The 27,301-nt window shown below is 43.2% G+C and overlaps 1 long non-coding RNA gene across 1 annotated transcript in view; it reads left to right on the top strand.

Moving 5' to 3' along the window:
* Positions 1 to 27,301, top strand: part of LOC147711955 (uncharacterized) — a 216,337-nt gene that overhangs the window by 67,309 nt on the left and 121,727 nt on the right. The window contains exon 2 of the long non-coding RNA XR_015295730.1: positions 21,750 to 21,848. This is a non-coding gene — a long non-coding RNA (uncharacterized LOC147711955). The remainder of the gene's footprint in view (positions 1 to 21,749; positions 21,849 to 27,301) is intronic.

The following is a 27,301-nucleotide window of genomic DNA, read 5'->3' as shown; positions in this document are numbered from 1 at the left end:
TCTTTAAGATTTGGCCTAACATTTCTACGAAATGTACGGAGCAATTTGTCGATAATAATGTATGTATCCCTGCTGCTGTCCTTGCAACTTGAAGATCATACGTTTCTCTAGACGAGGTTAAAGGCACAGTTGATGTAAAAGAATAGACTTCATTCTGCTTAAAGTATCAATTCGAATAGAAGAGATATTCAAAGAAAGCCATGTTGCCGCCTCCATGTCTAGCTTGTTGTTTGGATACAATACTTGCATGCAACAAGTGACCCTGGAAGTAGCGCTCACGAGATAGGCCGTTCCTGGCACCATGCCACAACAGCTGTGGTCACTTATTAGAACGTAGCTGCCATTGGAAAGCTGTCTGAAAAAAGGCTCTATCTGTATAGCAAGGGTGCCCTGCAGGTGGCATGAAAGGTTATTCGATGAGCCTTCGCAGGCTCCGTGTAAGTTAATTCCTTGACACAGAAGTGTACCGCTTAGTGAATTTTTACAGTTGTTACCACTAAGGAATACCTCTTTCTTGCCCCCACTCCAACATCTATGTGTGTAAGGTAAATTCCAGGTTGACTTGATGTACCCTTTACCCAACCTTTCATACAGGCCTGCTGGTACATACTTTTGGCAATATTGAAATAGAAAAGTCGTTATCGGAATTGTAATGGTGCCATGTATTATCCATTCAATGACAGGTTTTTCGGAGACTGTCAATGGTAATCTTTCTAGTTTTTCAATGCTCAGCACCGTATAGTCTGCCCCTCTTTGTGCCAAAGAGATTTGTTTATCAGTAAGGTTAAAGATAGAAAATAATGACGTTGTGTTTATCAGACGCCATGGCACGTAGCCTGAATGCAGATTTTGTAACGTCCAGCCTAACTGTACAATGGAACGTAATAGGGACTGGCCATGTTGTAACATTAGCATATCCTGTTCTATTATATCGATAGCAAATGATACAATGCTGTCCAGTAAATAAATTCTGGAGGACAGAGTCGTTAACCCATTGTCCACTACAGACAGTGATTTTTCCAAATGAATATGATCAATTTCTCGTATGTTTTCTGCAGTTTCAATTTGCGTTACTTTCCAAGCTTCATTTTAAACTGCGTATATACCGGCGTATATGAAACGTATTTGACGCTGTTTGCGAGGTCCCAGTAAGAAATCTCGCAAGTCAGCACCTTCTTTTAGTAAAGTCAAGTGTTGCTTAATTTCAGGTAGTGTGGATTTCTGTAGCCATTCGAGGCATATTTTTCCTACACTATAGGTTGTTATTATCCCTGGATGTTGTCTCTGGGAATATCTTGGGTCTGGCCTATTCTGTTTGAACCCCTGTATTTTGTTCAGGAATCTATCTAGACAGTTATTAGTGTCTGTGGGCCAGATCAACCATTTGTTCCAATTAGGAAGTGTTCTGTTATGTTTTAAAATATGGGATACGTCTATCTCCACTTCTGTAATGCTATTACTATCAGGTATGGGTTTTGGTATAGACAGTTTGTTTAAGTCTTTTATCCTGGCTAGGCCAAGACAGGTCGTTTGTTGAATGGTGTCATTCAGGAACATTATTTGTTCTGGGATCATGCAGGCTCTGAACAATGATTCTAAACCTTGTACCTGCCAGTCTTTTGTACCCCAGACAGTTTTTGTCTCAATGTTGTTTTTCCAAAATTCAAAACCAAACGTAGACATTTTTTCATAAAATTTTTCTGACTAAATCAGTTTAGTATTTGTCAACATGTTTTTCATTCCTGTCTTATTCATAATTTTAAAATAAAACATTTCTGGATCAGTGATATTAAACCCTGAAAAGTATGGGAATTTTTCATAAAATGTTTTTGAGCTGCCTTTTGGCGGAGTTGGACAATGTTCCCATTGATTATAAATAAACACATTTCTAAGTTTAGCCGATTTATGCAAATAGTGATGCCCATAGTGATTAAAGCAATACATTTCTTCATGATTTGATAAACCTTGTAAATAATCATGTTCTGTATATTTAGCTGACATTTCTAAATCTGACATCGTATTGTTAATATTTTCAAAGTCCCAATCGTCAGAGAAAGTACTAGGTGATACAAAGTCACTTAAAGAAATCTTGAACTGATGTGGATATTTCAAGAGTTCAACCGGGCCATAGATTTCGTAATCAGTATTGTCCCATGCTACACCACCAGGTATAGGAATGGCTGTGATGTTCACTGATGATAGTTCTCTTTTTTCAATGTGAGAGGATCTGTGAGGTTTTAGAACCAAGTTGATGTTCTGACTTGCTGTGTCCATTGTACTGTATTTTCCATCAATCATTCTTCCCAAGCTTAGAACCAAAATGAGCCAGAGCAGGAGGAAAAGTACACTTAACACAATCCACAATTCAATCCACGGTGAAATCAGATATGTTTCCCCAAGTTGATGAAGGAGTTCTGTAATTTTGTCTTTGAAAGTTTTGTTTGCTGGCTTGTCCTCATGTTCACTTGGATCATCAGAAAAGTTATCGAAATTGATGAAGTAGCCAGATGCAGTTCTGTCAATTGTTTGAATGGCATCAGGATTGTTATTAATCTTTGTAGTTGCTTCTTCCTTTGTCATGTTAGTATAGTCAGAGGCTACTTCATTGTAAACAGGTGTTTCTTGACAAACTGTTGCAATTTGGGTTTCAAGAGGCACAAGTTCCATGGCTTTGTTGCATAGTCCTTTTTTATTCACTGCAGGTTTATCAAATGTGATTAGTCTCTCAGTTTGAACCTCTTGGATTGTAGCAAGGTTTGGTCTTCTGCTACTTCTTGGGAGTCCACTGGGCCTACTACTTATTATTGGCCACATGGTTGTGGTTTTACCAGGTCGATTGATACAACTCTGTTTTCCTTTTTACCAGCAAGGGGCGGTAGTACGACTGATCTTGTTCTGCTGATAGCTAAGACAGGTACTGCTTTTCTGTAAGAAGGCCCAAATTCCTTCTTTACCGTGATTTTTTCTCTGACCAGATCCCCAATCTTTGGAATGCAGACAGATCTTGCAGGGACAGGTGGTTTTTCTTCAGTGGCCGTTGGCTTTAGCTTTGTGTTACTTAGACTTCTTCTTGTTTCATTCAAGTACTGTAAAACAGCCACACGATCTTTGATATCAAAAGCTTTTTGTTCCACTACTGAAGTTTGACAATCGAAATCTTCGATTATCATTCTTGTACCAAAAAAATGTTCATACGGAGTGATTCCACACAGAGAATTTCTTGGCAGATTATTAAGACTACGTTGGACACTTATTAGATGTTTGACCCACCCATCACCCGATTCTAATACCCTCGCTGTTATAGATTGCTTTACGTCACGGTTTTTTCTTTCCACTACCGCATTTCCCTCAGGATGGAATGGACTAGAGTACCGCAATGCAATGCCCAAGCTGGTCATGGCCTCCTTGTAAGCTCGAGAGCTAAACGCAGGACCCTGGTCAAAATGTAGCATGCCAATTGCGTATGTGCCGATAAAGAATTGCAAATCATTTATAACAGTTCTGGAGTCTGCCGAGCGCTGGGGCCACATCCAAATGAATCTCGTGCAAGAATCCACTGCGACCATGATATACTTATAGTTGCCATCCCTTTGCAAGGGACCACAGTGGTCCAGGTAAACACAAGCAAATGGTTTATCTGAGATCAGAAGGGGCGTCTGTGCTGGTCATTTTACTGTTGATACTTTCATTCTTTGGCATATTTCACATTCTAGAACATAATTTCTAGTCTGTTTTCTCATACGTGGCCACCAATATATCTGTTTTAATAATGATATTGTGGCGGAAATACCAGCATGTGCAGAAGCGAGCCCTTCATGTGCCGCTAAAATTAGTCCTAATCTGTGTTCCATGTTTGGAATTGCCCTATCCCCCACTCCAGGGATTACGGCAAAAGGAACATTATTCGCATCAGTTTTGTATGAGTACTTTACTGGAAAGCCTTTCTGGAGTGTTTTATTACTGTTTTTTTACTGAAGCACTGACAGCTTGTATTATTTTGCTGTCTATTTTTGTTTTTGACCTGGTGATTGCAGCTACGGAAGCCGTTTGCACAGCCGCCTTCGCGGCCTCATCAGCAAATGAATTTCCTACAACGTGAACGCCATCACGCTGATGACTCAGTGTATGTATCATGTGAGTCTTTTGTAGTTCTTTCTGTAAAAGAACTACTTGTTCCCAGAGCATTTTATGCTTTATTGTGCCACCTTTTGCATCTTTGAAACCATTTTGAACCCAGTTCTGCAAGTATTCATTGTAAGACTAGACGCAGTAATATGAATCGCACACTATTAGTGTGGGGAATTCGCGATCGGTATTTTCAAGCACCATTTTAAAAGCCTGTAGTTCAGCTCGCTGAGCTGTACAATCTCCAAGTGATTGAGTTTTAGTGACCAATGGTCTAAATTTTCTATCGTGCCATCGACCTTTAACGATCGCGCACGCAGCGCTATATGCTTGTTTACCCCCTACTGCGGGTTCTGCTGAACCGTCTGTATATATTATACAGCCGTAATGTTCCAGAGGCAGAATTTCTGTTGGTAGAGGACATTCGTATTCGTATTGGAGAAATTTTTGCATTTTTAAGTTACGATCAAATTTGTATACTACGTCTGATGCAGCAAGAGAATTAACCCATTGTATCCTACTCGGATGTAAGGCTTTAGCATTCGGAATGCTTGCTCTTGTTACTGCTTCTAGTGCAGGTACCGGTGTAACGATTATTATGCGTTTACCTTGTGCCATGGCTCTTTCTTTTGCTACAGCAGTTTGTACCGCAGGAAGAATCTTTTCAGTGGAACTGAATTTCATTTCAGCTTGTGTGTACAAGTGTGATTTGTAAGCTATTGGTACCGTTTCTCCCTCATTTGAGGTTAGGTATGTAAATCCTCATCTTCCTGGGATGACTCGGATTACAAGGTTGCGTTCGTTCGCATGTGTTTTGTTTTAGTTAACATGTCTGTTTGTAATGATTGTAAAATGTCTGTGTGTTTCTGAGTCCAATTAATTGCTTTGAAATCCGGTTTCATTAGTTCGTAGAGCAGTTTAACCCTCTCTCCATAATTTAAAATGTAAGCTTTTCCGAAATTCAGGAAACCTAGAATTGATTGTAGGTTTTTCAGTGTTTTTGGAGCTTGGAGTACTGCACACTTCTCTAAGAAGTTGTCTGCTAGGTTTTTGCCTTCACTTGATAACTCATATCCTAAAAATAGGACAGTGAGGTGGGCAATTCGTGACTTTTTAAGGTTAAATTTGTACCATTCAGATGCGAACCCAAGTATTATGGTGTTCACTCTTTTCAAGTGTGTCTCCAGGTCATCGTCTGTAAGATAGATATCGTCGACATAAGATAATGCCTCATCATCATACATTTGTAGTAATTCTGTTACTTGGGCTGAAAATAATCCTGGGCTATTCTTGAATCCCTGTGGGAGACGACAAATTGCTTTATGGCCCCAAACTGGAGAAATTCGTCAAATACCTGCTTTCTGGTGCTATGTTTTGACAGAAGAAACCATTTGAAATATCTAATGTCGTCTTATATTTTTTGCGCACAATGTTATTCATCAGTGCTACACTGTGTGAATGTTGTACTGCAAATGTTTTGCAACAAGAGTTTAAGTGTCTGTAGTCCAATACTAGACAATATGAATTATCTGGTTTGGAGACAGGAAACAAAGGATTGTTCATTTGTGAGGTGCATGTTTCGATCACCCCCTGGTACTCAAGTTGATCTAAGATCACCCTCACTTATTTTTTAGCTTGAGCTTCTTGCTTAACAGGATACTGCCTTTGTGCAGTAGGTTGATTTCTTTACAGGATTTTATGGTGAGGAGAATCCTCATTCCATCCTACATGATTTTTATATAATGCAGGGGCTTGGGCCACTTCCCGTTTTCTAGCATATGTGTATTTTTTATGAATTGGAATGTGATTTGAGAAGGCAGGCATAATCATTTCTTCGCCATGTGGGCACTCCCTGACAAACTCTGGTGGCCAGTCCTTTTCTGCTAGAAGGATATCATAACCTTATTTTCCTAGTTTTGTCCCCCTCTATACGTAATGTTATTTCATATCATTTATGGGGCACGCTAACTCTGGTATCTGCAGTTTCCACCTGAATGTATTCATTCATGTCCACTGTTTCCAGAAGATTCATCAGGATCCTGCGAGATATGGTCACTTCTGCTGCGCTGTCTAGCATCGTCTGGGCCCATTCTACGTTCTTGAGTTGTGTCCTCAGAATCCTCGGCATGTTGTACTTTAATACTGGCTACCTTCTTTTTTGGAAACTGTAATTTTTTACTTTGATGAGCAGGTTATTTGTCTTTGGACTTGACGCGCTCTTCTTTATGTTCTGACCGTCCTCTTGTTTCCGATTTCTGTGAGGAAGTCTGAAAAGATCGAGAGGGTCGTGTATCAATATCTTGATATCTGTCAGGTTTTCTCAAATTTTCCCTATTTCTAAGGTTTTCTCTTTTTTCAGAGGGCTCCCGTTGTGGAGACTTGCCCCCCGTTCTGGAGATCTATCTCTCCATTGGGGAGACTTCCTCTGGTCTGAAACTGTTTTTCTCTGGGAGAGTCTGTTTATTACCTTCCCACTTCTTCTTAGGAGTTATTAGATTATTTTTAATGAAAGTCTTTTCAGGATTTTCAGTTAGTTGTGGTTTTAGTGGTTTCCCACCCAAACTGTCTCTACCTAATTCTTCATAGGATTTTTAATTATTCTGGCAAGTTCAAAAGGTTGTTCTGCTATATGTTTCTTTAAATTTTTGGCGGATCGCCACAGATGCTGCTTCTCCTTTTGTGTTGGCTAGTAGTATAGCCGAGATTTGCTTAAAGTCTTTTCGTAATTTCATACCTAGATTTAAAGCAGGCTCTGGACCATATTCATTTTGAATCTGTCTTAGTACATCTGGTATAACCGCCATAGATGGAACACCATGTGTTTTTGTGTAGATTGAAGCAAAGACTGTTCCCCAAGTGTCACAGTCTTCCACATGTGGTGCAATCCCCAATGGTAGGCAGATTGTCAGAATTCTGTGTTTTTCGTGAGGGGTAGTATCAGGAAACCCTGCCTCTATTTGAGTAATTTTTTTAGCTAACCAGAACGGAGTTTGTTCCCGTTTTGCGGGTAATTTACCTATGACTGGTTGAATAGTCTGTGGTGTGATTTTATTTGTGTTCCCTGGTGAGGGGTGTGCTGTGGAATTTTTATAGCAGGTTAGACTGTTAAAGTCCGCATGACATATTGTACCAATTGTCTATGTATTTTAATTAATTGTTTTAGTTGAACTAAAAGTTCTCTGTCTGACATTTCTTCAATGTCAGGATGTGGTGTATAGCTGGCTAGAACCGGCCATGTGGCTCCTGGTCTACCTAGTGGACCGAGCCTGGTAATGTGATTTTGATGTTTTAGGGTGCCATTAAACCAGAGCTGATGCTCCTGGTAAGTTAGTGGAATTTCAACGCCCTCAAAAGGAACGTATTCGGCTGGAGGTTCCCCTGCTTTGTAGTAGTGGAACTCGTGTGTTACAGCATTTGCTGCTGGAAAATTTATCCAAGAATAGAATACCTCTGTCTGCCGACATTCATGTGCCTCTACCACAAATATGACTGTATTACCTCTCGATGATACACCAATATTTATTAGTTTGTATGATACACTCTTTCTTACATTTACCGGGATGATTATTGCATCCGGGTTGTTTTGCTGAAGACTTGTGTCTTCTGCTAATAGTTCCTTTGCTATTCTAGCTCTCTCCCTTTCGTCGTCACTCTCCGTCATTTTGCTGACTGAGAGTTTGCAGAGCAAGTTTCAAGGAAACAAAGATTAGGTGCACAATATTTTGGAACACTGTATCCTTCAACCTTGAATAAACCAAAAACTAATACATAGGGTTCTCCTCCTACTTAGTTCTGCCGGATATTGACCTTTATACCCACTCAAGACGTCTATTGGAGTTTTTACGGAAAAAGGGGTCTGTGTGAAAAGCACAACTGAGTTACTCTATTATCTAGCGTTAAATTATCGCCTTACCAAACGTTGGGCGCCATGTAGTGTAGTTCCTATATTCCCAATAGGCTCTGCGCATTGGAATAACATAAACGACAGAGTAGACGTAGGAATGAGGTCGACTAGATCTCTATTGAATATTTTAGAGGTCACTAGAAACTTTCTCGAGTAAACAAGAAGGTGCTAACTTTCCTGAATAGACAAGAAGGGATTAGTTTCTGACAACCGCATAAACATGACAACTTTGCTCCCCCAGAATAAGGAGTATATCTCCAGAGTCTAGAGATAGCTATTTCACTCAGTTATTCGTGCATGCTTAGTTTCACCAGAAGTGCAGAGAAATAGAGAGACGGGCGTTTTCAATAAAAGTGGTTATTTATTGAGCAGTCTACTTTCTCATGCAAGAGAAGTGAATTGCCACAATTGCAATACTTGTCATAAAGTAAAGTACGTACAGTAAAAGGAGTATTATGAAATGATACTGTAAAAGCATTTATATGATTTCTAAGCCATAAGATACTTAAAATTGATAAAATACATACAATGATAAAATAATGACTAAACGTACTCAACTGGTGTTTCTAAGATACACCTACCCCAGTGTACCTAACCTAAGCCTAGTACAGGGAAGGAGTAGATGAGCTACAGTTTTTGCCAAGAATCTGAATCAAGAATTCTCTAAGGGTCTAATCAGCTCCTTACCTTGGTTATAGAATGAAGGAGGTCTTGTATCTCTTTCTCAGGACTCGATCTCCCAGCAAATCGCAAGGGTGACAGGGAAACACTGGGGCTGGATTTTTTGGCAGGAGAAAAGACAGTGTCTCTCTCACTGCGTCAGCAGGGAGGGTCGGCTTCCTTCGGCACTCGCATCACCAGTGCGTCAGGTAAGTAGATAGCCGATCTGCTCCAAAACACTTTGTGTTGCTTAAGGCAGATGCTGGTATATTTCTACCTGGAAGGTGCAGAGTTTGACGTAAGGTTGGACATAAATGTCACTAAGAACTCGCAGTTCTTTCAGGACTCTAGGATTTCTAGGACAAATCAATACAGAAGCAGGGGGAATTCCCGGGCTGCTGGAGGCTTGGTTTGTTTAAGAACGCGTTGTGCTTTCTAGGAGTCTATAGGAGTAGCCTTGCCGTATTTGGACTGCATTGGCTTTGTCTTAATATGGGTATGATTCTTATGCCTATATAAGGATATGATTTGATATAACCACATAAGAGCATGAAATCGGGAATATTTACTAGAGTCCTAGAATCATCTACAACAGGGTATCTTAATGTTACATCTAAATTAGGCACGGAAGGACACGGAGACGTTTCGTAGCATAGGGGATCGCCACCTTCTCAGGTATTATTTACTAATTGTTCGGGGGGCTTTGAGACCAACTGAAGTCCGGGAATCTCCACCCTCCGGGGCTTTACTTAAATATGTAGGGTGGGCCTCGGCAGTCCCTGAAGTTGCGGTGGTGCTAGGCAGTGCCTTATTGGTTCTGTAATCACACGGGCAGTACTCATGGTGTTATAAAGTGACACACTCATAGAACTCTTGCAGTTGTAGAATTACGCAGGCTTCATTTATGTAATAGTCTATTGGTTTATATTTGGTAGGTGCATCGCTAAATTATAAATATTTTCTTTCTAAACCTCCTAGAAACAGACGATTTTCACAATAAACTACAGACAAGTGTTGTCAGAAAAAGAAGACCTATACACTCACTTATTTATTGGAAAAAAATAATCTTTATTAAAACAACACAAATAAATGGAACCTCAAGTTTATTAGAACAAACAACAGTTTAACATGAAATATGTGGGTGGGACTCCTCCGGAAGCAGCGTACAAAACCTGAAAGACAAAAATGAAACATAAGTATGTGTGCCATGTGGAAGAGGAAAAGAAAGGTGGTCCGAATGAAAGGAAGATATTGAGAATGGGAGGGAGAGGGAGTGGGTGGAAGGGAGAAGGGGAGGGAGAGTCAAAAGAATAGAGGGAGGAGGAGACAGAGCGTCGGCCTATTGCACCCAGCCCTCAGTGTTTACGTCCCGTCACCCATTTGTTTAGGATGCTGGGGTCTGCGAGAAAGAGTTTGGTCGAGCAAGTCCTTAAAATGAAACATATGAATGAGGTCAGAGATTACATTATTAGCTATGGGAACATCGCTTGCCTGCACCTGTGCACCCAGGGTGCTGGACCCCAGCACCTTCCCTGCACTGTGCTCAATTATAGGTCCTGTGCACAGAGACTTCACTGCTCACCTGTCACCATTGGTGTGTCCAACGACGTGTTGGTGCAAGCTCCGAGTCCGGGGTACCTTTCTAGGGTGGGAGAGCAGGTCTCTGCTCAGGAACAGTGTCTTGATACCACAATGGAAGGCATCAGAATGCAGAGGGCATCATGACTGGCTGAGCACCCGCTCTGCCCATTTTCGGTCAATTCAGTGTCTGAAAAGGGAGAAATAATTTAATGGTGGAAATGTCTGGAGGTAAATTAAGGTTTTTTTCACGCTTAATAGAAAACACCAGTTGAGTGCATCCTTCGTTTTTGAATTACAATTTACCAACTGTGAGTGGTAATCGTGGTTCAAAGAGGAATTTGAGTGCACAACAATACACAAGGTTAAATAATAATATGTTATAACAAGGATTCACATACAAAGGAACAGAGCGCATCCTAGAAGCATAATGTGCATGTGTAATGCAGTGGTGGAAGCCTGTGAGCATGTGCACTTAGTAATGAGCTCACTACAGTGCCCTAAAATTCAAAACCACATGCCTGTAGGGCAGCGCTGCCCGGTGGCTCAGGCCTACAGTATGGTCCAGCAGGTCCTTAACCTCTTCGCTGCCTGGGTAATTCCCCCACAGTGCGAGGGGTGAGCACGGCGCCACGGGGCTCGTGACAAGCCCAGCTCATCATGAGTCACAGTGGAGCTGTGCTCATGATGAGCTGGGCTTGTCTCAACTCCACCCACTGATTAATCCCCCCGCACAGGTGGGGAATCAATCGTGCTTGGGTGGAGCAAAGCCGCTATGACGAGCTCAGCTCATCATGAGCACAGCTCCACTGTGACTCATGACGAGCTGGGCTCATCATGAGCACCGAAGGAATTAAAATGAGACAGAGATGAGACTGAATCAGGTCAGAGATCACTTAATTACACACAGCAACATTGCTTGTTCGCACTTGTGCACCCAGGCTGATGCACCCCACCCCTCTCGCAGCACCGCGCTCTACAAGTGTCTGTAGGATAGCACTGCCCGCTAGTTCAGGCCTACAGTACGGTCCAGCAGGTCATTAAAATGAGACAGAGTGTGACTAAATGAGGTCAGATCACAGTATTACCGACGGCCATTTCACTTGTTCGCAGCTGCGCACCTAGGCTGATGCACCCCAGCCCCTTCCCCCGCAGTGTGCTCAATATTGGTGCTGCGCACCGAGGCTGCACTGCTCACCTGTCACTATTGGTGTGTCCAATGACTTGTTGGTGCAAGGTCCGAATCCGGGGTAGCTTTCTAGGGTGGGAGAGCAGGTCTCCGGTCGGGGACGGTGTCTTGATAACACGATGGAAGGTCGTCAGAATGCTGAGGGTATCATCATGGGATGAGCACCCGCTCCGTCCATATTCAGTCAATTTAGTGTCTGAAAAGGGAGAAATAATTTAATAGTGGAAACGTCCGAAGGTAAATGAAGGTTTATTTCAAGCTTAATAGAAAACACCAGTTGAGTGCATCCTTCAATTTTGAAGTGCGATCTACCAACTGTTAGTGGTAATCGTGGTTCAAAGAGGAGTTGGAGCGCACAACAATACACAAGGTTAAATAATAATATGTTATAACAAGGATTCACATACAAAGGAAGAGAGCGCACGCTAAAAGAATAATGTGCACGTCTAATGCAGTGGCGGAAGCCTGTGTGCATGTACACTTAGTAATGAGCTCACTATAGTGTCCTAAAAGCCAACGCCACATGTCTGTAGGGCAGTGCTGTCTGCTGGCTCATGCCTACAGTACCGTCCGGGGCGAAAAAGAAGGTTTGGGTCCTCTCTCTGAACTGGCCTGGACCACTGAAATATACATAACAAACAAGAAAAAAAAAGAAAAAAAACACGATGCCGGCCGCTTTTGATTACGTAAGTGCAATGTCCGTATGAGCTAAACTTACTGTCACTTTTGTCCACTACGTAAGAGATATCTACTAAGATCTCCCCCCCCCCCCCCTTAGGCTGGCCCAGACATCAACCAACCGAATTCCATAATTTTGGATCATCTGGCAGACTCTCTCCACCTGTTGAAATGATACATCTACACACAGGTATGCTCATTTTTTGCTAACCAGACCGAGCATAACGCTGTTTAAAAACTCAACATGTGTGGATGGATTTTCATTACTATTTCCATCCGGTTACAGAACTCCGGTCTGTGTGAGGCACCCCACTCCACTACTAAGAATTTCGAGTGACAACTGCTTGTTATTTTCAGGTACTCTCTGACACTTTGTGTGATAATTTCGAGTCTGATTTTTAATTATAAACAACCGTGCACAATTCTTACACCATTTCCCTCGTTAATTTTCAGTTTTGGCCTTATCCAGTCCACGTCCTGAGGAGAACCCTTATTCACGCTGAGGTTCGAAACGCGTTGACTCTAAGCCTGGGAAAACGAATAAAGGGTGCTACTAGGGTTGTTTAAATGTATACAGTGCTATCCCTAGGTTGTGTAACCCTCCAATTTATTTTTCTATCTCCAGGCTTAGTTAGATAGGCAGGTAGTGCTCTTTGTACTGTGTATCCGCCTGTCTGTTCTTTTTGTACTGAATGTAAAGGACTGGTTCCCAATGTGAATTCATTGTCAGATATTCGAATTATCTGTCCTTTTGATTCATTGTTGTGGTGTTATTTGTATGAAATGACAATATTCATTTTTTAACACTGTATAGCACTTGTATAGTCATCCACTGCTCGCTGACTGTCTGTTTGATGACATATTCAAGTAAATGTTATATATGTTTTCTAAAACTGCAAAAAACACTAAAATAAAATAGATGACCCTCCAGAATTGATTGACTGAGTGGGTTCAAAAAACAACCAAAAACATATCTGTCTGGCCATCTTGTTTGTTGTGTACAGTACCGTCCAGCAGGTCTTTTAATTGAGACAGAGATGTGACTGAATGAGGTCAGAGATCACATCATTACGCACAGCAACATTGCTTGTATGCACCTGCGCACCCAGGCTGATGCACCCCACCCCCCTGCAGCACTGCACTCAATTGCAGCCCCTGTGCACCCAGGCACCACTGCTCACCTGCTGTCATTGTTGTGTGTGCAAACACTACGGGCAGCAGTGTGCACAATTCAGATGGAGTTTTGATTGCCAGGATGGTGTACACCTCAATGATTCCTTTTTATTATTGCACATTGTGATATGCGAGGTGGATGCAGCCTTATCACCTGAGGCAGTGTGGAAGAACTGGGACATGTGGCGTTGTCGTTATCCTATTTAAAGTGGGCAGGCTTTCGTACGCCAAGCCAGCGTAGGGGTGTGAATAATTTGTCCCGGGATCTGGGTGTTGTTCAGTTCCTGCCTGGCCAGGAAGTGTAGTTATGTGTGTTTATTTTGTAGTTTTGACGTTGCAGAATGCGCAATTTATATTATTGTAGCATGTAACTTTCGCTAATGAGATGCTGTTCGAAAAGATTGAGGGGCGAACATTACATGTCGTTGTCAAGGTTGTGGATATGCATGTCAATGGTGTAAGGTAATATTGAAAGTGTTGCTATCTCGAAGCGTACACATGTGAATGTGCTCGGATGGAGGGAGTATCAGCAGTGAGGCTACGTCATACACAGTAATAATGCTCATTACAGCCAAGCAATGTATGTCAAACGTGAATCTGAAAGTCTCACATATGACACACTACTATATTGTTGAAGCCTGACAACAGAGCGTACAGCAATGCAAATCTACATACTACTGTTTGTCACATGTGATCTAGGATGTGCACTCTGCCCGTGGCTGATGATACTCCTTAGAGCCTCCAATACCCAGGCCGAAAGGCAGCACAATAATGTGCACACACACACACACCAGAGGCATCGTGTAACACACATTTGTTTTTTGATGTAAAGTTTGAGATGCATGGTCATCACACGTGGAAGGCTTAATGTATAGACGATGAATATTTATCAAGATGATGGTTGCATGTTGTGTGTAGTATAAGATATGTGTATACAAAAAAAACTTTTCAAAAAAGGTGTTTAAGCTGAAGTGGTGTTTCTCATCAAACGCTGTAGAGAGAATGACTAAAATGGACGGGGTGGTCCAACTGTTACAATGCCAAATGTTATGAACGAATCAAGTGCTTTTTTTTAAGGTCACATTGCAATTGCGCACTGAGCGTGCAAGGAGGCCACACCCGATGCGATTTTGAGAAAATATATGTATCATAATATATGTTTATTACAGTTAGAAATATATAAATGTTTAAAATATTTTAGATTATCGCTTGCTGTCATATACTGTTTAAAGTTATTTACATATACTTTTGAGACAAAAAAAGAGGGAATGGAGTAACCGCGGTCACACCGTACGTCTGTGACGTAACACAGAGCCTGGCGGCGTGCACTCGTTGCATACGCAACGTGCAGCAGGTGTGACCCCATACGTACATGACGTAACGCGTGGCTTGGTACTGTGTGTTCGTCGGATACCAAAGTAGCACCTGGGGCGACTTCATGTGTATATGATGTTCTACGGGACGCGGTGTCATGAACCCGTCGGATACGAAATGCGCATCATCTACGAGTTTAGCAATATGGTGGATTGGATTTGTGTGGTGATGGAGCTAGGTACGCTACCGGTATGGGAGTGCAGTTTTCTCAAGAACAAAAAAAGAGACACATATTTTTGGGGGAAGATATAAAACATTACATAATTTTTAAAGTTAAATAAAGAAGTATAATAGAGTTCCAAAATATTTAAAAATATAATAGAAAAATATAGGTTTTATAAACATTAAAATATGCAATGAACCTTTAGAAAACCTTTGAAATTCACTGAAGAAACCATAGGTTCTACAGATGTTATAGTTAGGAATTAGCATTTAAAAAACCCTCAAAAATTCACTAAAAACCATAGGTTTCAGGGACGTTATAGTTAGTTGAACATTTGACTCAAATAAATCCAGAGAAATTCACCTGTTATAGTTAGTTGAGCTAACTATAACTCGTGTGCCCGCAATGCACTGGTGATGACGTCACATATTACAACACTCATGACATGGTCAGTGACATCACTGATGATATCTCAAATAACATCACTGATTACATCATCCACGTGAAAATCTGATATATATACTGATGCCCTAATATAAAGTTTGATACACACACTCGAAAATACAGACTACTATTTTTGAAACCATACACACAACAATGCCGGATACTACATACCAACCACTATTTCCTAGGTCTGTACACACATCCAGTCACTTATACATGCAGTTACTCATCAATACAGTACTATAATATGCAATCATGCAACCTACAGTAACACTCCGCTGCTCATCCATAGAGTTACTCACACAGCTAGTCACTCATGCAAAGAATCAATCACATACCAATTTACTCATATATACAGTTATATACACCAACTACGTTATTTATACACACACCACATCACTTATTTATGCAGATACTAACACATACTTACTGTCTTATACAATCACTGATACAAGCAGACACTCATTTATACACACACTCTTCAAACAACTTACTCTTGCGTATAGTCATTTATATATTCTAACACTCACATATACTGCCTTAAAACATACATAGTTACTTGCACATATACCACTGAGACATTCATTCACTCACCAAGATGCCCATACACACACTCACTCACCCATTCAGCCCGTCCTAGATGGACTTTTGAATCCATACAACCAGTTAATCACCCACTCAGACATCTATGCACAGTCACACACCCTGCCACCCACCCACACAGACACTCAGGCACCCATACAGATACTCAGACAACAAATCTATAACCCATATAGACACTCATGTAGCTACTCACCAACCCATGTAGCCGCTTACACACCAACTACGAGACTAATACAGACTTTTACACAGTTTAGTCACTAACCCATGCATTCAGTAAGACACGTTCAATCACTCACTTACACAGTCAGTCACGCACCTACTAAATAATCCATTCAGGCACTTGTAAATCCACTCATTGTTCAATACACCTTGGCATAGATATATATGAAAAATATTTAAACTTTCCAGAAACACACATTCACTGGATGATGTCATCATTGATGCCATCAGTGATGTCAATTTAGATGTCATCAGTGATGTCACTGACCATGTCATGAGTGATGTAATATATGACGTCATCACCAGTGCATTGCGGGCGCAGGAGTTATAGTTAGCTCAACTAACTATAACAGGCAAATTTCTCTGGTTTTATATGAGTCAAATGTTCAACTAACTATAACGTCCCTAAAACCTATGTTTGTTTTTGTAGTGAATTTCTAAGGTGTTTTAAATGCTAATTCCTAACTATAAGGTCTGTAAAACCTATGTTTTTTTCAGTGAATATATATATATATATATATATATATATATATATATATATATATATATATATATATATATATATATATTCACTGAAAAAACCATAGGTTTTACAGCACGCAGACTTCATTGTAGTGCTGCAATCAAACTTACCGAATGCACTAATGGCCACTATATTTCCCATATATATATATATAAACTGAAAGAAAGCACTAAGAAGGGTCTGCCTCGTTTTCTTTTCTGACCCTATGGGAGTTGGTAGCTGAAGCGAGCAATTCCGAATATATATATATATATATATATATTTCTCACATTGCTTCAGCAATTTGAGGTCACACACCACTGCAGGTCAAAAGAGCATCTTTATTTCACAGAAACAGGCAGCTTTCGATTCCGTCTTGGAATCCCTGGGCCTGACGCGTTTCAGAGTCTCATAACTCTTTCTTCAGAGGCCATCAGTGCATTCGGTAAGTTTGCTTGCAACACTACAATGAATTCTGCGTGCTTTAAAGTCTTTCACATTGGCCTCCGGTGTGCCTCATTATCAATTAACTTTTCCAGTGCACGCTGGTCCATGTAGTTTGTTTAAGGCATAATATCTCCCTCCAGTGGGCCCATTTGCGCTGATACTCTTCAGGGTTATAATTTACAGCCCTCCATTGAGCCCCTAAATCGGACTCTGTTTAATTTATGTTACCTGCAGTGCCTCTGAAGAAAGAGTTAAGAGACTCTGAAACGCGTAAAACCCAGGGTTTCCAAGACGGAATCGGAACCTGCCTGTTTATAAGAGGGGGGCGCACAGGGCCCCCCTCCTAGGGCTTATGAAAGCCCCAGGGACTTCCACCTCCAGGAGGTGCACTTGCAGAGTAGTGGAGAAAGGGCGCATAGTCTCTGACCATTTCTCATCAATCCAGCTGTGTGGCCTTACTGGAGGTAATAGGAGGGCTAGTTGCCCCCCAAGGACCCTCATGAGCCAAGGGGACTTCATCCCCTATTTTGTAGTGCTCTAGGAGGCACAGTTGCAGAGTGGAGTAGAAAGGGAGCGTGGACACCAGCGCTTTAGGTGGCCGGGTCTCATCGGTGCTGAGCACCGGCAGTTTTTTAAAGGGGGCCTTTGAAATGGGTCTCTATCGGGCTCTGATTTGTGCCCTGGCACAGGCAGTCTGTTTTTCCAGACTGCAGTGACAGCAGCCACATCATGTGCGCGTGCTCACACTGCTCACTTCGCACTTGTGGTGAAGTTACGGCATGACGTCATGTCAGGTGAGCACTGTAGGGGAAGGGAAATCCTTTAAAGAGTCATTTTCTCTCTGGATTGCCCTTCTCTTTTTGAAACTCACTAGCAGCAACATTGTTATGGTGTCACCAGGACTTTAAGTAGAAGCTTATTGAATATTAAATATAATCCATAGTTGCTGCTTATTTATCTTGTGCAACTAACAACCATTAACAAAGCCAATTGTCTTGACTTATTGTAGTTATTATGTTACTTGTTGTATCATATATCTGCATGCAATGCAGAAACAGCAAAATACAAGTCGGGCGGCACACTAAGCTAAGCACAGATTTTTAGCTTACATGTTTGCAAGCCACACCCTTAATTACATTGGCCACACCCCTTTGAAAGACTCCCCAGTTTTCATCCCATTTAAAGCCCTGGTGGCCACCAAAAATATCTCAGCAAACCCACTGTGTGGGGCTTGCTGAAGGTAACAAGAAGAGTAGCTGGCCCCAAGGATCCTCAATAGCCAAGGGAACTTCAACCCCCTACTAGTAGGCGCCAGAAGATGCTATTGCAGAGTGGTGGAGAAAGGGGGCATGGCCTTCTGTCAGATCGCAAATATCCTGTTGTATGGTACTTATTGAGGTAATAGGAGGGGTAGTTGGCCCCAAGGATGTCCTTGAGGGCCAACTACCCCTCCTGTTACCTCCAGTAAGTCCCACACAGCAGGATTGCTGAGAAGTTGTCAGTGGCACATCCCCTTTCTGCACCACTCTGCAAACATGCCTCCTGGCGCACTACTAGTTCGGGGATGAAGTCCCCCTTGCCTCCAGAGGGACCTTGGGAGCAAAGAAACCCTCCTGGTACCTCCTGTAAGTCCTACACAGTGGAATTCCTAAGAGCTGGTTTTCTACACTACTCTGCAAATGTGACTACTACTTTAAAAACTATAGAAATTCACTGAAAACAACAAAGGGTTCAGGGACGTTATAGTTAGGAATTAGCATTTAAAAAAACGTAGAAAGTTACTGAAAACACCAAATGTTACAGGAACGTTATAGTTAGGAAATAGAATTGTAAAAAACCATTCATTGAAAAAAACAAAGTTTACAGGGACGTAATAGTTACTAGTTAGGCTGACATTTTACTCATACAAAGCCAGAGAAATTCAGCAGCTATAGTAAAGGAAATGACCCGATTAGGGTCAATCGGTTCACTTAAGACCACCTCATAGCCTTCCAAACAAGTGAAGAGTCGGTCAGACAGTAGGGAATACAAACTATCATTTTTTAGTAAAATACACTGCAGCAAAGCCCAATCTGACCAGTATCCAGGGATGGCTGTCTAAGGAACTGGCTCCCCAACATTTGGCAATGCATAATCATTCTTCCGACAACCCCCAACCACTCCCACAGTGGAAAGTTACCGGCTTGAGCCGCTCCTGAACAAAAAAGGCACAGAAGGATGGGCTACCACCTGCGAGATGGGTACACACTATCACTATGTCAAAGTTGCTTTGCTAGGGCTCTGCTCCTCCAAACGTAGGAGCAGGGCTACAAAGAAGGATAGGCATGCAGAGGCAGAATGGCCTATTCATTAGTAAGTCGGAATCCAACCTTGAACACAAGAGAAAAAAATAGCTGAACACAGTCTTCTGCTGAGGCAAGCAATATAGATAATTGGAGTTCAATCCAGTCACAGTGTGACATGGCCTACGAACTGCAAAATGGAGTTACAGACGCTAACATTAAGCTTGTATGACAAGGAAAACTCAGTGGGGTACAGTAGACGTGGCAGCTGCTACTATATAGCCTTATAAATACTAACCTAACACAACGCAAATGAGAAGTACATAAATTGCTGAATTCCAAGATGGCCCACATATTACATCACTCATGACATGGCCAGTGACACCACTGATGACATCACTGATGACATTAGCCACTGACTGTGAGCGTTTAAAAAAATGTTTATGAGTGTTAAATATACATACCATGGTGTATTGGTGAATTAGTGGGTGTATGAGTGCCCAATTGGATGATTAAGTGGGTGTATGAGTAACTGTATAAGTGAATAATTGTGTCTCAGTGAATGCATGGGTGAGTGACTTGTAAGAACGTCTGTATCTGTCTGTCAGTTGGTGTCTAAGTGGTTGTATAGGTGTGTGAGTGGGTACGTGAGTTTACGTATGGGTGAGTAATCCACTCCTTGGTTTCAGCCCACTCCTTGGTTTCAGCGACCGCAAGCGCGAGGAAAGAGTGACGTGCAAGAAAGACGCCGATCCAGCTGGCGCTCGGCTCTTGGCTCCTGGCCCCCGGCCCCCTGCTTTGAGCTCTGAGCCTGAGCCTGCCGCCTGGACAGCAGGGGCCCCCTGCGTAGCACTTTCGCGGGTGGCCGACCACGGAGGAATTGAGCACCTGTGGTGGCGGTGGCCCACAGCCGCATTCCCGGCCACTTTCCTTGCTGCCTTTTGCTGCTTTTGACGTCTTCGGCTGCCGCCTTAGTACCTGGGAGGTGCCTGCCGGCTGCCGTGGACTCCTCAGAAGCAGAAGCCTTGCAAAACCCCAGAAAGGCTCCTGCATGCATTCTATTGCTGCTGCACCTGGGAGGAGCTGCACCTGACAGCTTGGTTGTTTGAGTATGTTCTGGTTTCTTTTGTCAGTGAATTTCTAAGGTTTTCTAAATGCTAATTCCTAACTATAATGTCCCTGTAACCCTTGCTTTTTTTAGTGAACATATATATATATATATATATATATATATATATATATATATATATATATATATATATATATACTAGCAGCCCGCCCCAGCGTTGCCTGGGGCAGAAGGGGGCTGGGGGCTGCATTTTTAGGCTGTGGCCAGAAGGTGGCTGGGGCAGCATGTTGTCGAGCGGTGCACCCGCCAACTCCCTCCCGCCCCCCCACCTCCAGCCTCCCGCCCCCCCCGCCTCCAGCCTCCTGACCCCCCGCCTCCAGTCTCCCGCCCCCCTGCCTTCAGTCTCCCGCCCCCCCGCCTCCAGCCTCCCGAGTACCGCCCCGACTCCCTCCCGCCTATTTACTTTTCTTACCTGACCCGCCGCTCCTCCTCTTCATGTCGCCACCACTGCACCGCCGCCTCTTCATGTCGTCGCCGCCGCTACTCACTGCACCACTGCACCACCACCCCGCCGCTCCTCCATGACGACGCCGCTCCTCCATGACGCCGCCGCTCCTCCTTCGTCATGACGCACCTCGCGTCGCGGCCAGCGCTAGGTCCCGGCCGGCGCTACTTTCAGGGGACTACTTTGTTTTGTAAATTAATTTGTTTATTTTGCTTTTTTTAAAAATTTATATAGCCTATGTCCATCTACACACCCTGACATTTTCAAAGATGTATCGGGTGTGTAGATTGGCGCTGTGGTTCCCGAGATTACCTTGCCAAAAGGTGCAAGTTCTCTCTTTATAATAGTAGTATAGATATGTGTGTGTATATATATATATATATATATATATATATATATATATATATATATATATATATATATATATATATATAAAAGCATGTATAAGCACACACACACACACACACATATATATATATATACACACACATAAGCTTTGCAGCTTCATTAATACAACATCCCCTGGTGTCCTCACTACATCCAGCCATCAAACATCAGAGGATATTCTGAAAATCTCGAATTTCACCCTCTACCATCTGATCAGGTAAGTCCATAACATCAAATACATGTGCTTCAATGAACAGTCATTTCTATCTTACTTCTTACCCTTCTCATTTCTAAAAAAGTGCCTGTTCTCCGAGAAAGTGTTCTGTCTTAATTAAAAATTGCATAGATGAATAGAAGTTTTAATTGCCTCGAGATTATCATTTTAAAATATTACAATTATCCTTAGTGAAACTGACGCCAATCTGAAATGTTATTTTACTTCATCAGGTGCAGAGTCTAAGGGCACATGTCCACCACCTTCTTCCAGTGATCAGCAACTGACATCTACATTTCCATCTGCAAAGGAAGCATTCGTGGCTAGAGCAGGTAAAATATTATTTCATGTCATGAGACATACCAAAGTTCATACCTAGCACTAGGTAATATCAATGTGTCTTCTTTGTACATTAAAAAGTGGTATTTATTTTTCACAAAGTTTTCACAACCCTAGAACACTGTTTCTGTTTTTAGGAATGTGCACCGTATTTATCTGAAAGTTCCTAACTTTACCTCCCTTTTCCTTAATCTCCTGAAATTAAATAGCCTGATAATGATAAATTATCAACCACAAGTGGAGGAAAGGGTGCAATCAAAGAATAAAACCCTGTCCACATCCACAATGCCATGTCTGCAGGCTTCATTGCTCAACATGAGAAGGAAAAGGAGATTGTTTGTCCTACCCGGGACACCTCCCTAAAAAAACCTCATGCTGGCCAAAGTTTCCTTCCTATACAGTTCCCCAGCCAGCAGCTTCTAATTCATGGATGCTCATATGTGCTATGCAGGACACTCCTGAACCACTCCTTAGCCTACAGGCAACTTACCTGCTCCACCGTCCAATGCTGGTGCAAATCCTGTTTTCTCTACAGCCACTTAGGGAAAAGAAACCCCTGGTGAGGAGGTCCTTGCCATCATTTAACAATCTCCCTCCCACAACCTCCCATAGGCCAAGCCTCAATGTAATACACTATCAGCTTACTTTGTTACTCTGCCATGCATGCAGTGGGAAGGGATAGGAGTGGAAGGGGCATGGGCAAATCATCTCCACTGGGAAGAGCAGTCTTTGAGGTTTTCCAGCAACAATCATCTGTGTGTGGGGGGGGGATATTCATCAAATTACCCTAGCTCAACAGGAAAAGAATTTAGGTTGATATAGAGACAGACTCTTGTCTTGGAAGAGATTAAAAAATATATCTCCAACACATGCAAAAGTTGCCCCAGGAACATCTTCATTTGTCGCGGGAGGAAGATGCCTCAGCTATGCAGATGGCACAGGCCATATCACCCAGACATGTGTATAAGTCTGCAGGCCAATGCATCGGCCTTAGTCAGCTGGGACACAACTGCAACATGTAAGTCCCACCCTACCCACAAACCTTCACCAACTGTCCACCTGCACCATACACTAACTCATCTGCTCCTACTTCCCAACCACAAATACCAATTCATCCTTCAGGGGGCCTAGTATTGAGAAGTAGAGCATTTTATTGAGCCTCAGGCCTGGGGAACAAACACGGCCCCTCGACCTTTTAATCTACCAGTGACTCTGTCATAAAACTTGCTCCAATTATGGAAATCATCCCTCTTAAAACTTTTTAAGTACATGTGAACAAATCTATTGTTTATCACTTTGGACAAATTTCCCATAAACTAACCTTTAACCTCTGTGACATGTCTTGTATGCCTAGCCATGTCTACATGTGTGTTAGAATCATGTTTTGTAATGTGTTACAGAGTGTAAAACATATCACAATAAATTCCAGCACAAAACAATCACATCCATGTATAATCATGTCAACTCAGATGTGCAAAATTAAGAGCAAAACCACAGTTAAGTTTGAAAGATATGTTTTTATATAGATTTATTCATAAGTTTGAAAGGAAATCTTCAAACATGAGCTTTATCAAAAAGTTAATTGTTTTTGATAAGAGAATAAAGAACAAAAATAGAGCTTTAATCCATGAAGAGAGATTCAACTTGGAGGCAATGGGAACTTAAAGAAACAGGTCGGGGACATCAGGGGACCAGTCTAGGTATAAGGGGGATAATGTTCAATAAAAAGAATTGTACATTTTCCAAAACAATTCCAAAGAATGATCAAATGTCTTAAATTAATGTTCAGTTTGGCAAAGTACAAAGACTGAAAAAAATATTAAGCCAAATCCCAAGCCCTAATGGAGAATCAGAAAGGCTGTCCTGTGTGAAGGGACCAGGACCATCTGGACCTCTGGAGACTCTTGGAGTTGTGAGCAGGACCAGACACCACCTGAAGATCTGGGTAGGTTTATGGTGCATAGGGAAATACATACTGGGGGCACAACAGCACCTTTATGGGTTGTTGGGGGACACAGAATGTGTGGATATTGCTATGGTCCAGGGTGATAGGAGGCAGCAGATCTCTCTGTGCTTGTCAACTTGTGCCTCTCTATGAGCCTTCACCTCCACCACCACCACTCCTTATGGACTCATATGATCACCTGCTGACCTGCAATCACATGCTACGTAACCTTGTGAAAGATAATGGTCACATACTCCAAGGGCATGAGTTCAACACCACATGAGGGCTGAGGGGTGAATCTCACCCACCACCATTGATCTTCTGTACGTGCACTTGCTCTAGGAGGGGAGGTAGCAGAAGGTGCATCTGAAGGCCCTGTTGTAATGGGATCTTATTAAGCTGGGGAAAGGGTGACTTCAGGTCTTGATGTTGGATGGCTTGCTCCTGGAACAACACAGATGTTAGTTCATGTTGGTCAGGAGGAATTCCACAGTCTGTCTCCTCAGATTCTACCCAGGGTACCTCGGCTTGGAATAAAATCTCTATCTGGGTGGGTACACCCTACCTTCAGGTGGATGCTCTCTCCTCTTTGTTGGTACTGGCACCTTCATCACTTGTCTACCAACCAGTCGAGGGCCACCTAATATTTAACTCATAGTCCGGCTCTGTCCCGCTTTCTCCTTGAATGCTCACGGAAAAGCAAAGGGAAAATTAAAGAACCTTGAGTAAATATGTCTAATACTTCGTGTCAAAAATATCAAAACTGGAATATATTTTTGCAAATTGTAACAATGATGGAAAATGTCATATAAACCACTCCACTTTGCATTAGAAACTTCAACATGAAGCTATCACTTTTAACAGTGGGGGCAATGGTTCCAACTATACAAAACAAAATATACCTTAATCCCATTTCTAACTTTCATTTAAAGTTACATTTCACTTGACAACATAAAACTTTCAGATACACCAACCAAAAAAGGGAGATATGACACTACAAAACTTTCAAAACACATGACAAATGTTACTTTTATTTACTATTATAAGTCTTGCCACCCACGTGCTGCTGCTCATTGGCATCTAGAAGAGTGGCTAGGACCATCCATGCTGTTTTCAGGACCCCCAATGTGGTTGGGAGAGTGTGGGGTACTGTGTATCGGTCTGGGAAGATACTCAAGCCAATCTGTCTTCAATCTTACCCAGCTTCTGAGGTCCTCTCATCACTTCCGACTCTCCCTGACTCACCTGTTGTGCACAGCCATGCCTTACAGTGGACCTTGAATGGCTTAGGAATAGCCTACTCCCTGTTCCTTTATGACATATCATGTATGTCGCAATAGTCTGAGAAATTTGCATTGACTGCGGAGTTCTCCACCTATGCATTGAAATTCCCCATCTACATAGTAGAGACCCAAATCTCCTGTAAGTAAGCAGATTAAATGGGTATGACTGAAAAGGAAAACAGAAACATGCCTGTAGATTTGAAATTATCCTTTGTATTTTATAGAAATTAAAAAAAAGAAGTTGGAAAAGCATTTAGAAGTGCATGTTTGTGAATATGTATTACTTAGAGTTTTAAATACATACAGAACATGTGGGGTGTTAGGATATGTCTTCAAAATGTAATTATCATGTGTGACTTATGTATATAGTCATAACATGTAATCTGGGATTAAAAGAGTGTATGAGTGATGTTCATGTGGATGCATATAAGATTGATACTTGCTAGTTTAGATGTGACATCATGGTGTTGCAATATTGGTGTCATAGTCCACCATTCATAACTGACTTGACACTGTCCACCACTGTGATGCAGCAGCCAAGCTAGCAGCTTGGGTGAAAAATTAGGTCACTTGTTGGTCCCACAGCTGCAGACCATGACCTCTGGTATAGGCCCCGTTCAGGGGTAAGATTACAGGTCAGCCTTGTTGCATGATGCTGTTGAATAAACATGTAATGGAACAAGCTACTAGAATCTTGCACACAATATCTGGAGAATACTGAAGTAACCCACCTGTATAGTAAAGATATCTGAAGTGTGTTTAAAGATGGTTTGCAAATGTATGTGTGCCCTATGTGCCTTACCTAGGCCGGGTCGCCCCCACGCTCCTCCTGCTGCTGCTGCCACAGTTACTACCGCCTACTTTCTGTTGGTGTACTTTTCCGCCGCTGCAGGCGACCCAGCCGCCGCTGAGCCGCCCGCACTTGTCTTTCCCGCTTTTCCTGCTGCTGCCTCCCTATGGCCCCGCCCCCCGCCTGCCGATTGGTCACCCCGCTCCCGCCACCCAGCGGAACCTCCCTCCCGGCTCCCTTCTTAAGGGGACTTCTCTCTTCGTTCGGGAGCGACCACTGTGCCTTACCTAGGCCGGGTCGCCCCCACGCTCCTCCTGCTGCTGCTGCCACAGTTACTGCCGCCTACTTCCTGTTGGTGTACTTTTCCGCCGCTGCAGGCGACCCAGCCGCCGCTGATCCGCCCGCACTCGTCTTTCCCGCTTTTCCCACCGCTGCCTCCCTGCGGCCCGCCCCTCGCCAGCCGATTGGTCACCCCGCTCCCGCCACCCAGCGGAACCTCCCTCCCGGCTCCCTTCTTATGATGCCTCCTCGCACGCGCAGCGGTCACGCGCAGCGGTCACGCGCAGCGGGCGCGCCGATTGTGTGCTGATGGCGTGCCAAAGGCAAGCCCGTCTGCGCCCGTCCGCGCCTGGACCACGCCCAGCGCCAGGACCCCTGGCCCCCGCAGAGGCCAACCTATCCGCTGGACCTACGACGCTGCAACACTCAACGCACTCAATACCGGCCGAACCCCCGGATGCTACCGAGCCACCCCGAGACGCACCCACGGACCCTTCTGCTGCCGATCCTGCAACTTCTCCTGCATCCGGACCTGCACCGCACCCACCAAGACGATCACCAGCAGTAACCACCTGAAGTGCATCCTGCTCAACACCCGCTCCGTCCACAGACACGCCGTGGAACTCTGGAACCTCCTCGACACCACATCTCCAGACGCCGCCTTCCTGACAGAAACCTGGATGAACGCCTACTCAGCGCCCGACATCGCCATTGCAATTCCGGACGGATACAAGATCAACCGGAAGGACCGCGCCAACCGGACTGGAGGAGGCATCGCCATCGTCCACAAGAACACCATTCGCATCACGACCAACTCCGACGACACCCTCACGGCGGCCGAACATCTTCCCTTCCAGATCCACACCGACCCCAAGACCACCCTCAGAGGCACCCTCATCTACAGACCCCCAGGACCCCGCACACAATTCAGCGAAGACATCGCCGACTTCATCAGCCCGCACGCCCTCCCCTCCGCCGACTACATCCTCCTCGGGGACCTCAACTTCCACCTGGAGAACAGCAATGACCCCAACACCACCACCGTGCTGGACAACCTCGCCAACCTCGGACTCAAGCAACTGGTCAACACCCCCACCCACTACGCCGGCCACACGCTTGATCCAGTCTTCTCATCCAGCAAGCACATCA

Source organism: Lissotriton vulgaris, chromosome 5 (assembly GCF_964263255.1).
Source record: "Lissotriton vulgaris chromosome 5, aLisVul1.2, whole genome shotgun sequence".
Classification (NCBI taxonomy): domain Eukaryota; kingdom Metazoa; phylum Chordata; class Amphibia; order Caudata; family Salamandridae; genus Lissotriton; species Lissotriton vulgaris.
The sequence above is the reverse complement of the archived record's forward strand: the minus strand, read 5'-3'. Positions and strand labels throughout refer to the sequence as shown.